The 13,518-nt window shown below is 44.3% G+C and overlaps 1 protein-coding gene across 1 annotated transcript in view; it reads left to right on the top strand.

The window, feature by feature from the left end:
- Positions 1-13,518, top strand: part of COL26A1 (collagen, type XXVI, alpha 1) — a 167,523-nt gene that overhangs the window by 115,896 nt on the left and 38,109 nt on the right. The gene's annotated exons all lie outside the window — the stretch shown is intronic.

Genomic DNA, 13,518 nt, shown 5'->3' with positions numbered 1-13,518 from the left:
TTGCTCAACACACACTTAGCAGAAAAACAAGTGCCCCATAGCCCAAAAGTTCCTGTAAAGCCTTGAATTAGGATGCGAATCTGTCTTTCTGCCCCTGCCTCTACTGAAGATATTCTTCATGCTCTAGCTGCACTTCATCTCTCTGTGTGCTCTACTCATGGATGTTACAGAACATGCCTCTGATTCCTCATTAACCATGGTTGTTCAGCACAGAAGTGGCCATTCATTCCAGGCACAGCTGGAGTGGGCAGTGGCCAAGTGGGATGGAGATGGCAGCCTGGGAAGGATCTGGCCTCAAATCTACAGCACTGCATCCCTTGAGTGTGGGACCTTGAAACTGAAGATGCCCAACACCTATTCCCAGTTCTTACTGTGGAGATCAGGTGGCATTTGGAGTGCATGATGGCCTCAGGTCCTTCCTTGAAATTCTTGTTTCTTATTGTATCAGGAAAAAAATCAATGTCCAAATAGAGAAATCAGTCCCAGTCCCTGGGAAAGAGGGATCCTTTAGTTCTTGTTTATATCCTTGTTCTCTTTCATATTCTTTTCCATGGCTGAGGGTGCTGTTGCTTACTTCACTCTGTTATGTGGCCACGTCCTGGCACATGAATGCACTTAACTCATTGATCCATGACCTTTGTCATGGAACTGCCATGCAGAGGAACTAAATTACATGTCCAGGGAAATGTGGGAAATTATAGCGTTTGCAGGAGCTACATCTAAATCTTCTGCAATCCTTATTATTGGTCCCACCACAGGCCAATCTTGTTTCTAGATAGTATTTTTAAAGTAGTTATTAGTTCCCTTGTTTTTTTCTTCACTTTGTGCTTCAATATCTCCCTCAGTAGCTGTGCCCTTTTCAACATCTCCCCTGTTCTGTGTCCACAGAGGACAGGAATAATCCTGCCCCCAGCACATGGTGGCCCTCAGAAGAGACATTATTACATTATTTTAGAATGTGCACTTCCATGCACCTTTAAGGTACTATACAGGCAAAATCTAACTGATTCTGGTCTTCTAACCTGGCAATGGCACCTAGAGGATACTGGCTGGGATTTTACAGGGATTACTTTTGATTGTGCAAGGAATTCACTTTATCAGCAATTTGACCTAGCAGTCCTCTAGTTGTCCTGTGTTTATTCCTGTAGTTGTCCTGTGTTTGGAGATGTTTCCTTCTGTGGTTTGCTCTTAGTCATTTGGCTTCCAAATGATACAGTGATTTTTAGGATGTAGGCCAAACTCCTTGGAAGTGCAGGGCCAGACAGATGTGTTGCCACCAGTGTAGTTGGGACTTATGCTCTGAGGTCTCAGCAGGGAAGATGGCTGTTCTGAAATGCACAATGAAATGTGGAGGGGGGATTCCACAGCTTCCCTGGGGACTAGGTAACATTTGTGCAGCATAGGGTGTACATGGCACCATGTGACATGAGGATTTGCTCTTCTCCTTTAAGGAAACATGCCAGGAACAGGTAGACTGAGGGCAGAACACTGTAAAACCAGCTCCTCCCAGCTTTCATTAACTTGGATATAGGCAGGACCAAGATGGAATAATGAAGAGCTAAAAATTAGGTCTGTTTCAAGTTGCAATCTGTAATCAGTAATCTGGCTGCAGATGCTTTTCTATCTTTTCAAGCTAAAGAACTTGAAAGTTGTCTAATGCAAGTGCCTGGGTTGCTTGCATTTCGTCATGGACTTTTTCTGTCCCTCAGTGATCTGGATCCCAGTACCTCGGCAGTGTCACTCCCAGCATCTGGGCCACTGTCTTGGGCAAGGTGGGAAGATAATACAGTGTTTTGCTTCCATACTGGAAGTGCTTCAGTAGAGTGAGATGCTGCTGTATTTCCAGAAGGTATAGAAAAGACTGTCTGTTTTCTGTAACACTCTGACATTCCTCATAGGCTCATAAGCTCCACAGAACAGAGAGATCCTCAGATGCTTCTGGCTGCACTCAGACACTTTCAACCCTACCCAAGGTGGGTGTCTCTGCCTGGTGTTTTCTATTGGCTGTTTCTAAGTATTCAGCCCATCAGAAACTTCAGTTTCAGGGACTAAAATGGAATTTAAACTATCTGAATATAGTCCTTTGTGTCAAATCAAGTGATTTGTTAAAGCGAGGCCAGATTTGCAGGGAGAATCAATCTTTTTTATTAGATCAACTGATGTGGAAAAAGCAGACAAACTTTCAGGCATTTTAACCCTTCTTTTGGCCTGCGTTTGTATTACAAGAATGGAGGGACCTGTTTGCTGGGGGGACCGTGCTTTAGAACATACATTCACCCCAACTATTCCTCAGCAGTCTTGATCTGAGTGCAGACATGGGTGGCATTTTGGGGCATGCTTGTCCACTTTTGTAGGGGAAAGACTTGTCTCCCTGTGTATGTGGACACTAGATGTTACTACACAGCAAAGAATGGGCTCTGCTCTGCAGCCGACTCATTGTGCAAGTCTGGGGCTTATTACTGAATCCCTCCGTGCCTCCAGTTCCATCTGTAAAATGTCACAGATGCCCACCATTCATAAATCGCTTTCAGATTTCCAGATGAGGTGCTGTGTAAGTGTAGAACAGTGCTAGCTTATACATATTGTGCTAGAGAATAATATAAACCACATGCAACAGAAGAGCCTCACAGATGTGTCTCTTTCAACTGCAAAAGGCGAGGCCTGGGCTGATGATTTAGCATGGCACTAATTGGGCTAAAATAGGAGATTGTTTTTGTACTGATGCAATTGTCACCATTAAAGTTCTCATTTACCAACAGCTTTTGGAGATAGCCCAGTTATTTCCTATTGAGGAAAACTGCAGTGTCTTGGGTCATGGAGCACAGCAATTTATAGCCAATGTCGATGTTTTTATAGCATCCCCCACGCTGGCTGTCCTCACACTCTGCAAGGGGATTGTTCCATTGTTTATTTTGAATGTGCATCTTGCTTGGCCTGTAGCTGCACTTAGCACTTCTTTGCTGCCTGCAACCTTTTGGGCATATCCTAATCTGCCATGACTGGGTGTTGCAGACAAAGGAATCCGTGCTTTTTGATAAGAAAGCTGTTCCTGGAGCTGCAAGGGAAGGAGTGCCTGGCATCTGGTCAGCGTTAAGTCAGTTCTCAAAGTTTAAAGGATTTGTGGGCTGTGAGAGTTTGGGTTGGGGCAATTAAGTTTGGTGAAGTGCTTGAGAGTGTCTTCCAGACACATTTCATGAAAAAGGGTGAAATTAAACAGTTAAGAGTTTTGATTTGTTTAAGTGCCTTCAAGTTTTCTGATTGTGCTGTTGGGGCTAAACTCTCACTATGTCTGAAACCCAGGAGCAAATTTGTCTACAGGAGAATGATGGTTGTTCCTTCCAGTTGCCATCTGCCCCTGTGCTTGTTTGAAAGTACCAGCATCACCCCTATTGCCAGCAGCATGTGGCAGGAGGCACCAGAGAGGGTGCAGGGAAGCATCAGTGAGGGTGCAGGGAGCCTCTGAAGCTCTCCTCTAGCTCTTTGTTTTTAAAGCCCTGGTCTGAGCTTATTTGCCAGTGTATTGTTGCCTGGTGCTCCAAAGTGATTATTGATGCTGAGCTGTCAAGAGAAGGAGGTGTGGGGTTAGGGGGAATGAAGGTGTCTCTGGAGATACCCAGTTCCTTCTTGGTGTATTGCAGACAAATTGCACCATTCTGCATTTGTCTGGTTTGGACTCACTGGCTGTTCTCCCCGTTCCTCATCAGTGCTCAGAGGGAGGGTCAAAATTCATTGTCAAATTCTCCACAGCTGGAAGAGTAACATAATATTGGGGCTGAGTGCGTGGGGTGACAGGCGTGGGAGAGAAGATTGGCTGACACCCAGGCTTACCCAATGCTTGCCATGTTCCAGGAGAAATCTCCATGGATGCTGAGCCTTCAGTTGTAGGACTAAAGTTGCCATTTAAGGCATTTTTTAGGAGAGTTTCAACGTGGAGGCAGCTAGAACCTCAAAATGAAGCTCCTCAAAGTACCAACAGCATGATGTTTCTTAGGGGACATTTATACTATGGTGCTCATTGTTGTCAGAGGAAGCACAAACAGGTAAACTGTGAATAAGGGTCCCACCAGAAAGTAAATGGACCCCCAGATTTGAAAGCATTTGGTGAGTGTTGGGTTGAAATAACAGGAGATGGGAATTCTGGAAAACATTTTGTTTATGGATGTCCTCTGACTTCATGTTCTGAAGCAAGTTGGAGACGTAGCTTGGTGTAGCTATTTTGAAGAGTTAAAAATCTGAAACTGAAAATGAAACATGCCTGGCTAGCCCCTAGTGGATGTTTCTTTTACTACTTTTTATTTGTCCAGAAGTTAATAAGGAAATGACAGAAAAGAACAAACTAGTAAAAAGAAGTGCTTTGCACAGTCTTGTGCTGTCCACTAACCTGATGCAAGTGTTACCTTGTTATTGACATGATGAGACCAAGTAGATGACATCAGGGATGTGTCAGGTCTCCTGACTCCCTGGTGCCCTTTGTGTCTCTGAAAACAAAATTGCTCCTCCAGAGAAAGGAAGGCATTCCTCTTTCTACTGCTCATATCTCTAAGGACCATTGCAAGGCTCAGAGAGGATTTAGATAAAGGCCAACAAAGAACAATTAGCAGAATTGGGCAGAGTAATAAGAATAATAATTTTGCATTCAGGCAAATTCTTCTGAATTCAGATAATTCTTTACAGTTGCTTAAATGATTGTCTTCTTACCAGTCTTCCAGCTAATTTTTTTGTCTTGGCCAAAGGAAGCCAGTGCTAAACGTTCTGAATGGGGAACCATTAGTGCTTGACTGAATATCCTAAATGTAACATGTTTATGGGTTAGATGGACTTTGTGGAGAGAGGAGACATCTAACCCTAGAAGGTGTCTTTAGTCCTTGCAGGCTGAAGTGTAATAAAACTTAAAGCAGGGGTAGAATTTAATGTCAGGAACTCGAACTGGAATCAAGAGGCATATTTTCTATACAGTGGTTAACTCTGGAAGCAGTTCACTACAGAAACCAAGGTTGTCTGGCTCTAGAGTGTCTTTCTGAAAGACAAACTCCAGTTGAGCAGACGTTGTTTGGCTCGAGACTGTGCGAGATGCTCTGACCTGTGACACACAGGTGCAGCACCAATATTATACGAGTCCCTCCAGACTTGACAGTGAGTCTTGATTCAAATGTTTCCTTTTGTCCTGTCTGCTTCCTTAGTCCATGGTAAGTTACTCCATATTTTGATTGCATTTTTCCCCTATTGCTTCTCCCAGCAGGGAAAAGCAGTCTCTTTTGCAAAGGATGTGAGAGCATCACAATTTGAGATGAAGTTCCCAGAGTAGTGGGGTTCCCATGGGTGCTTGGACTGGGGTTGAAGGAGTTACTGAGGTCTCAATAAGTATCATTCCATGTCATAGATCAGAGAGTGAGAGAGAAATGAGTCTGGTTCAATGATGGTGGGTATGAGACACTGGATTTTGGTGCACTCAGGACTGGACCAGCTCCAGGGGAAGAATGTTTTCCTGTCAGGGAAGAACCCCCAGACCCTGCAGGCTCTGTGCCCTCAACTTCCTTGGCAGGAAGGCATGTGAGTTCCCTCCTTTTGGTCTGGGGACTCTTTATCTAGCTTGCATATAGGCCTGTCGTGCTGTGAGAGGTTTGTGTATCCACACTGTCCATACTGCCTGTGTGTCTTCATTCTCTGGCTTTTTATTTGCCCAGGAGTGCCTTGCAGGCAGTGCTGCAGCAGGGGGCTCCCAGGAGGGTGGTTTTGTACAATATCCAAAGTCCTGAGCACCCACAGGGTCACCAGCACCCTTTGGGAGCACCATGTTCAGTACCTCCATCCACAGCAAGGCTTTAACAAACATGCTGGATAGGTAACATTTGTATTATCAGGGTCCTTTCAGTCTTCAGGCCATTATGCTGGGTGACATTAGTAAAATGTCCTTGGTGTTCCTCAAAAGAACAGATAATACATTTCTAGCAAAACATACTGCATCAAAATCCAGCCTTTCCCTGCAAACCCTGATTCTGATGGAGGAGGATTGGATTGGACATAGATCTCACAACTCATGGTTGCCTGTGGATAAATGATCATGATCTAATTCCATATGCTAACAGAGCACAGGCCTAACCAGCAAAATAGTTCTCTGGCACTATGAAAGTGCACAAATCCCCAGGCTGAGAGCAATTATGTATAAAATTAGTTAGTGGTGTGGGAGTGTGCATGTGTGAAATTTTAAATAAAACAATGTGAGTGATGTGAGCTGTTTAAGAATAGACCTGGGTGAATAATGAAGGGTTTTTGGGTCCATATGCCAAACCAAAAAATTGGAAAGAAAAATTATTTGAGAGACACTGAAATGGAAATTTTTAGGTTTTTGACACAATGTAATGAGTAAAATATGGGTTTGGGTCAACCCAAATTTTTTCATTTGACCCAAAGTGAACCGTTTATTTTCACTTAAGACTATTTTATTAGGTCATTTCATATTTAATTTAGGTGAGTTTTGAAATAAATGCTATTTCAAAACTTTAGACTGAAACATGTCATTAAGAAATTATGAAAATACTTTTTTTTTTAATCCAGAGAAAATATTAAAAATACTACTAATTTTTTTTTCACATTAAACTATGTACCCAATCTTCTGTGGGTTCTCAAACAGTACTCACAACTCCAAAAGTGCATTTGGTGGTAAATTTCTTTCACTCAGTTTTGTTCAGATTTCTGTGGGTTGTTTTTTTTTTTTGCAGACGCTTCGAAGTCACAGAATATCATGATAATGAAAAAATATTTATTGCTTATTCAGGGGAAAAAAAAAAAAAGGCAGCACATTTTCCTGTCTAAGAATGTAGAAGTAGATACGAAAATGAAGTATGAATATTTTACAAGCAGAAAGAGATCAGATAGCAGCTCTCATAAGAAAGGAAATTTGAGCTGCTTTTTAAAAACAGCCAGTAAAGTTAAGGGTAAGGGTTGTTATAATAGAGATATAAGAGAGACAGATGACAAATGGAGAAATGTTGGCAGTGATCAGGGTTTCCTCACAGAGATGGTGAATTATCTGTAATCACGGCAACAAGGCAAAACTATTCCATAGGTCTTGTTTCATATTGACAGGCAGCCTAATCACTCACAATTTACAGGTGGAAATAAAACTTTCCATCCTGTAAAATCCTGATGTGAAAACTGTAGGAGAGAACAAACTGTCTTTGGTCAATGGGACCATCTTTACATTTCTCTGACCCTCCGGTTCCTTTTCTTTGAGTTACTTCAGCCATGCTGAGCAGGAATGTTGTGGGGCTTTGCTGGGTTTGAACTTGGGATCAGAGAGCAAGAAGCCTGTGGCCTTTGGTGGTTATTTGACCTAGAAAGGGGCCAAAAGAAAGATGTTCTCTCTCCCTTCTCTTCTCCCTTCCAGTTTTGCTGATGGGTGAGCCCGGCCTTGCTCGGCCATCTCTGTGCTGCTGGAGCACTGGGGAGTGTTCTGTGCACACCCAGCCTGCGCCCTTGGGCTGGAGCATGGCAAGGTTTGCAGTTCAGCAGCAACACAGATCTGCAGCACACATCCCCTGCAGCAGAATGTGCTGACATGCTGGGAGGAGGAGGAGCTCTTCTTCTTTCGGTCAGATATCTTGGGCTGTCTCTGCCAGCATCAGTGCTGAGACACCCCGGCCATGTGGGGCTCTTCCCTCCCTACTGTCTTTGTCAAAAGCTGATTTGCAATGCACACAACAAGTAGGTATCAGGGTGCTAAACTGAGACTCTTGCAGCTGAGTCTTAATGGTCCTACACTAAACCAAACTCAGGAGAGCTTCCCCTTACAGAGGAACAGTTCTTGTTCCAGCTTACTGGGTCCTGAGCTGTGGCCAGGGTGTCTGACATGCTGGTGGGAGCTCTTCTCTCCTGCAGATCTCCAGACCTTTGATTCCTCTTTGCTCTTCCAACCAGAGACTACTGGGTGACACAAGTGTTCCTCCTCTCCATGGTTGCTGTCAGCTCTTTGCCTTTTACATGCTCAAACCCCATTACAGAGCTACAGACGTGACTGATTCTAAACAAATATAATTAAGAAAGTCTATCTAGCTAACATCTGACTCTTGTTAGAGGAAACGTGTTGAAAAAACATATCCCAGGTTGGCTGTGATTTATGGCTTGGGCCTGCTCTCTTTCATGAGCACTGGTGAAAGCTTTTGCAAAGGACCAGAACATAAACTACTTAGGGAAACTCAGTATCCATGTAGAAAGGCTGGAAGGGTCAAATCAGACAAATTAAAGAGGGATGGAGATGCAGGCCCAGGCTGGCTGTCCCCTACTGAGGGCCACCTAGGTAGGCACATGGCATCTGTGTTCATATTTCTACTGTGGAATTCGACTTGAAATTTCTTAGGTGCCAGAGTCTGAAAGTGTCACTGTTGGGTTTTTTTTCTGGCTAAACTGTGTGTGTGTGTGGCAACAAGTGGATCTAGGGGTTAGTGGTCTGGTGGTATATCTTGCGAGCATCCAAATACAATACCTCTGGTGCATAACCTCTCAGGTGCCCACTGAGTAGACAGTAGAATTTAGCTGTTCTTCCTACTTCCCTCAGGAGATTTGAGCTTCATCCTTTTCTCCTGGCAAAGAAACATGGTTGCTTGGACTATTTTAGCTGACTCCACTCATGCTTTTCCAGATTTGTTCAGAGACTACTCTAAACTTGTCTTGGAGCAAGGTGTCTACTGAGAAAAGCTGGCTTCCTGCTTCTCTTGAAAGGCAAAAGTTTCCTCAAGCTGGACCTACTCAAGTGGTGTGTTACTGATGTGTAAGTCAGTGCCCCCTGAACCATAAGAGCGTGGGAAGCTGCTCAGAGTTGTCCAGATTGCACCATTGCTGGCACAGTGTTAAGGCTGTTGAGCTGTGTTTTCTGGAGCTGCTGTTGTGTTCCCAGTGCTGTAGCCATGGGCTGTTGGTGTGGCCTTGATGCAGCTCTGGTTTGCTCCCCGTCCTGGGGAATAACAGAGTTTGTCCTCTTTGTGTAAGTCTGTTTCTGAGAAGTACAAGGGAGGTCGGAGACTTTATTAGATGGAAAGAGAAAAGCTGCCAGACAGGTTTTATCACAGAAATAAAATATGCTCACTTATTTCTCTATGTGTATGTAACATTTGATCATTTTTCATCCTCTGACCTTGGGTACTTCACGGAAGAAATATTACACTAAAAACTGATGAAAGGAGAGGAAGAAAATACATTGTTTAGAGCCCTGAGCAGGTTGAAGCATGAGCTGCAAATGTGATTCTTATGTCCTGAAATTCGACTGTGTGCTACGCCCCATTGCATTGCAAGGTTGAAGTTTCTTGTAATGGCAAAATATGGTCTTGAAAAAACTGGCTGCAAAGATTTTGTTTGTTTAAACAAAGGTTTTGTGATTGCAGAATTCTCTCACTTTTCATATGCTATAAACCACCTCCTCCGCCTCCTCTCTGAAATATGAATTTTGGAGTAATCCATCAAGAAAAAGAGAGACAGAGCCTTGATCCCTTGACTTCAGTTGAGCTGTGCAATTTATATCTACTGAGCATCTGGCTGCGGGGAAACCAAAAGCCCTTTTAATATTCTGCAGAGACTCTGGGTATACAAATGAGCGTGGGCTGTCAGAGCCGAGAAATGGGGCAGAGATGCCAAGAGATTTCTTTGCTGTTTTGCCCAAAATTCTGACCTGTGACCCTATCCGTGGTGAAAGTTGGCCTGGTGTTTTTTTTTGTCTTCCCCTCAATGCCACAGTGATAATTGTGCTGAAATTGTTAGAGCCCCATGGGTATGAAGCCTGGGGAGATTCCGGCTGGACATGAGGTGAATTTTTCACCAGGAGGACAATCAAGCATTGCAATAGTCTCCCAAAGGAAGTGGTAGATTCCCCCACATTGGACAGTTTTAAGTCTCAGCTTGACAGAGTGCTGAGCCATCTCATACAAACTGTAGTAGTACCTAGAAAGGTTGGAACAGATGATCCTTGAAGTCCCTTCCAACCTGGCATTCTCTGATTGTATATGAAGCCATTAGCACGGCTGCCTTGTTTCCAGAGAGGAGTTTGAAGACTGTGAATCTTTTAGCCCTGAGCAGCTGAATTGTACAACTAGTTCATAATAAAATTATGCAAAAGCAGCTTGAGCCCTGCAAAGTGAGAATGCCAAGGTTGCAAGGCACCTGAAGTCAGTCACTCCCTGCTGTCAGCCTCTTGTGGCAGGAGCCACAGGCTCACAGCCTGGAGCCCCTCTGCAAAGCTGTGGTGCTGGGGGCATCAGCTCAGCCTTTGATTGGAGATGGGTCATATGTAGCAGGGTTAGTTGGGTCACTGCTGGCACGGGGTACATGATGTGTTGTTTTCCAGCATGACAAATCTACCATCTGTAGATGTAGATGTATCTGTTTGATTTCTCTTCCCCCCTAGTTGCATTGCTTTACCTATGCCAGAGAGGGGGGAAGGGAGAGGTGTGCAAGGGCAGTGACAGCAAGACATTATGGAGACAGACAGGGTGTCACATGATGTGCTGGTACAGTCTCATGTTCATTATCTCAATTATTGACCCTCCCTGCTGGAACACTTCTAAAACAAATCCTACCATGTGTTTTGAGGTTGGGCTCATCAAGTGAAATTGCAACTGCTTTCTCAGAGTTTAGCTGGAAAAATACAAATCTGCCAACTAGGAATATGAGGCAAATAAACCGTGGTTCTGTGTAGGAATAAGTGATGGATTTCTGCAGATACGGAAAGCGCCTGCTCTGGAGTTCCAGGTCAGAGAGTATGTGTATTTGCCCCAGTGTTATATTTGTTGCATGTGAAATAATGATGTGAGATTCTCAAGCTTGTTTTAATAAAGCAGAGTCCTTTCACCCTGACCAGAAAATTCAGCTTCACAGTCCCAGGCCTTGGAACCACCAGCCATCGGGATTAGACACTAAATACTTCAGTGCATGGTAGTCAGGGAAAATATTTATTAGCTTGATTTGTCACCACCATTCTCAGGCTTTCTGCAAGGGAAGGTGATGACCCCAGACCTTGAAGCAGCCCTGCCCTTGGTGTGTTGTGAGTGAGCTTTGAACGTAAGTGTCTGTAGCTGCAGTAGTGAGCATTCATCTCTGAGTCTGAAAGCTGTTGGTTAGCTAAATAACTGTCCCAAGGCTTTGTTGGCAGGATGGCTTGCCTTAGTAAGAAGATATTTTGCCTTAGGACATCCACTTTCAGGATTAGTTAAATGTCCTTTGGGTCTAGACTAAGAGCCTTGGGTGTGGATCTGGGTTTCCAGGCATTTCACAAAGGAAAGAATCAGAGTTCAAATCCAAGTTGAACTCAAGTAGTTCTCTTTTTGACCTGAGCTGTGTTTTCCATGTTTCAGCAGACATCACTGACATGAAGATGATGTTAGTATAAATGTCCCCATGCAGGGCTAGTGCTGCTTCCTCCCCCTTTTATTTTGTTCATTTAAATCTAATCTTGCAAATGTGCCTGAGAGGGCTCTTGGAGATGTTCTTGAAGAGCAGAGAAGGCTGCTGGGCTGGTGCTGTTTGTACACTCTGTCCAGCAGAGATGGTCAGAGTATCCTCCCCCTGGGAGCTGGTTCATTCACCCCTGTGCAGAGGGGTATTAAAAGCCCTTTTTTATGGGCTGAGCTCTCCAAAGAGAGCTTAAATGATCGATCCATCTCAAATTATGCACAGAGATGGTTTTCAGACAGTTCAAGTCAGTCTCTCTAAACCTATGGGAGTTATTAATATGTGCAAGCCAGCAGAAGGGAGAATAGGACTCCATATTTTGTTTGCTCTGTAACACATCTGGTTTGCCTTTTGGCTCTTGGGAGCACTGGATTTATTCAGGCTTATCTTTCTATGGGGATGAGCAAGATCAAAAGCATGAAGCCAGTTACATGCAGAATGTGATTCCCTGTTTTACACACCACAAGCAGATCCAGACCAAACAAGCCTCACCCATTTCCTTCCCTGTGGGACAATGCACTTATGGCACTTGAGTGTTCATGGGCTAGTTCAAGCCAAAAAATATTGCCCAAGATCTACTGCAGAGAGTAAAAGTAAACAAATGTAATTTCCTGTTGGGTAAAAGAAAGTCCATGTCAGCACTGACCTGTGAGAAAATCTCTTAAGTCGAAACATTCCTGAACCCTCAGATGCTTTGACTGCAAAATGTTGGGTGTCATGAGGTGGAAGCTCCTCTGGGAAGCTAGGCAGGTCCTGATAGAGGGTCAGTGAGAGAACATCTCTTGAAGGTTTATGTAGAGGGTGATTGGTTGCCATTAGCACTTGAGCAATCTTCTTAGACTATAAATCACTGACATGGAACAGCCCAGCTTCCTGCCTTCCAAGCTAGGTGCTGACATCTTTGCATGGCTCTGAGTCATCATTACATACCATATGCTTCATAAAACTGGGAAGTGTTTGTGGGTGAAGACTGGAGAGATTCCTTGGAGGTCCTTGTGCAAAAGGGGACAAAGCTTGTTAAGAGACAACTGAGTCCCAGGTGTTGGGGTGATGTTTAGTCAGGCCAAAACCCATGTTCACCCATTTATCTCTATAGGTAGGCACTGGGTTTACTCAATCTCCATCAGTACAACCTCAGCCTGAGCTGTACCTGGATGATCTATTAAGGGGCTAAAGAATTACAGGTCAACATCCCCAGCTCTATGGAAATACCAGGATTAAATACTTATTCTGTGGCCAGTCAATGGAAACTGGCTCTGGCCCTTAAGGAGCCCAGAAATGCACACAGAGCTGTATTTCTCCTGTGTGAGACGTGAGATGGCAGCGATTTACCACCTGAATATGGATGGCTTATTCTCTGAAATACTTCATGCTGCAAGTCATTTCCCTTTTTTCATTAACTGCTGCACCTCAGAAGTCATGATATGTGAGTGGTCCAGTCTGGGCAGCTTCTCTGAGAGCTGGGAATGGGCAGCTCAACACTGCTGCAAAGCCCTGGGGAAGGGCCTTGTGGATTAAATCTCTGTTCAGGGTTTTATCCTCCTTCACTCACTTTACAATTGCTGAAATGAGAAGAGAAGCAAAGCAGCAGGCCTTCTGTTTAAATAAGTGATGTCCTTTGTATCAAGCAATCATTTTAAACCGTACTCAGAGCCCATTATGTCAACGGTGGTTCTTGCCAAGGCATCCTGTCAGGACCCCTTTGGTGATTCCTGCCTATGCGTTGCCACTATGCAGCAACATGTGATGGAAGCCACTTTGTGCTGCAGCTCTGGACTGCTTCAGCTCTGGGGTCTGTCTTGGATTTTCCTGCTGTCACTGAGACAGATGATTTGTTGTGGGAAGGGTAGCGTGGCCAGGGAGCCCAGGGATGGAGCAGGACTCCACAGAGATGGGCATTTTGTAGTCATTGCTTTCCTTGCTATTTGACCAGGATGTAGTACAGGAGAGGGTGCAGCACAGGGCTAAAGGGAAGTAGTGGTTGTGCAGCCTGATGTCCTGGGAGGTGGCACCATGTGCCACACCAGCTTACATTGGTGGTAGAACAAGGGACTCTGCTGGTGACAACAGGTCATGCTGGTT

This window comes from Chaetura pelagica, unplaced genomic scaffold (assembly GCF_000747805.2).
Source record: "Chaetura pelagica isolate M959 unplaced genomic scaffold, ChaPel_1.0 scaffold49, whole genome shotgun sequence".
In the NCBI taxonomy this organism is placed as follows: domain Eukaryota; kingdom Metazoa; phylum Chordata; class Aves; order Apodiformes; family Apodidae; genus Chaetura; species Chaetura pelagica.
This window is presented reverse-complemented; position numbering and strand designations above follow the sequence as displayed.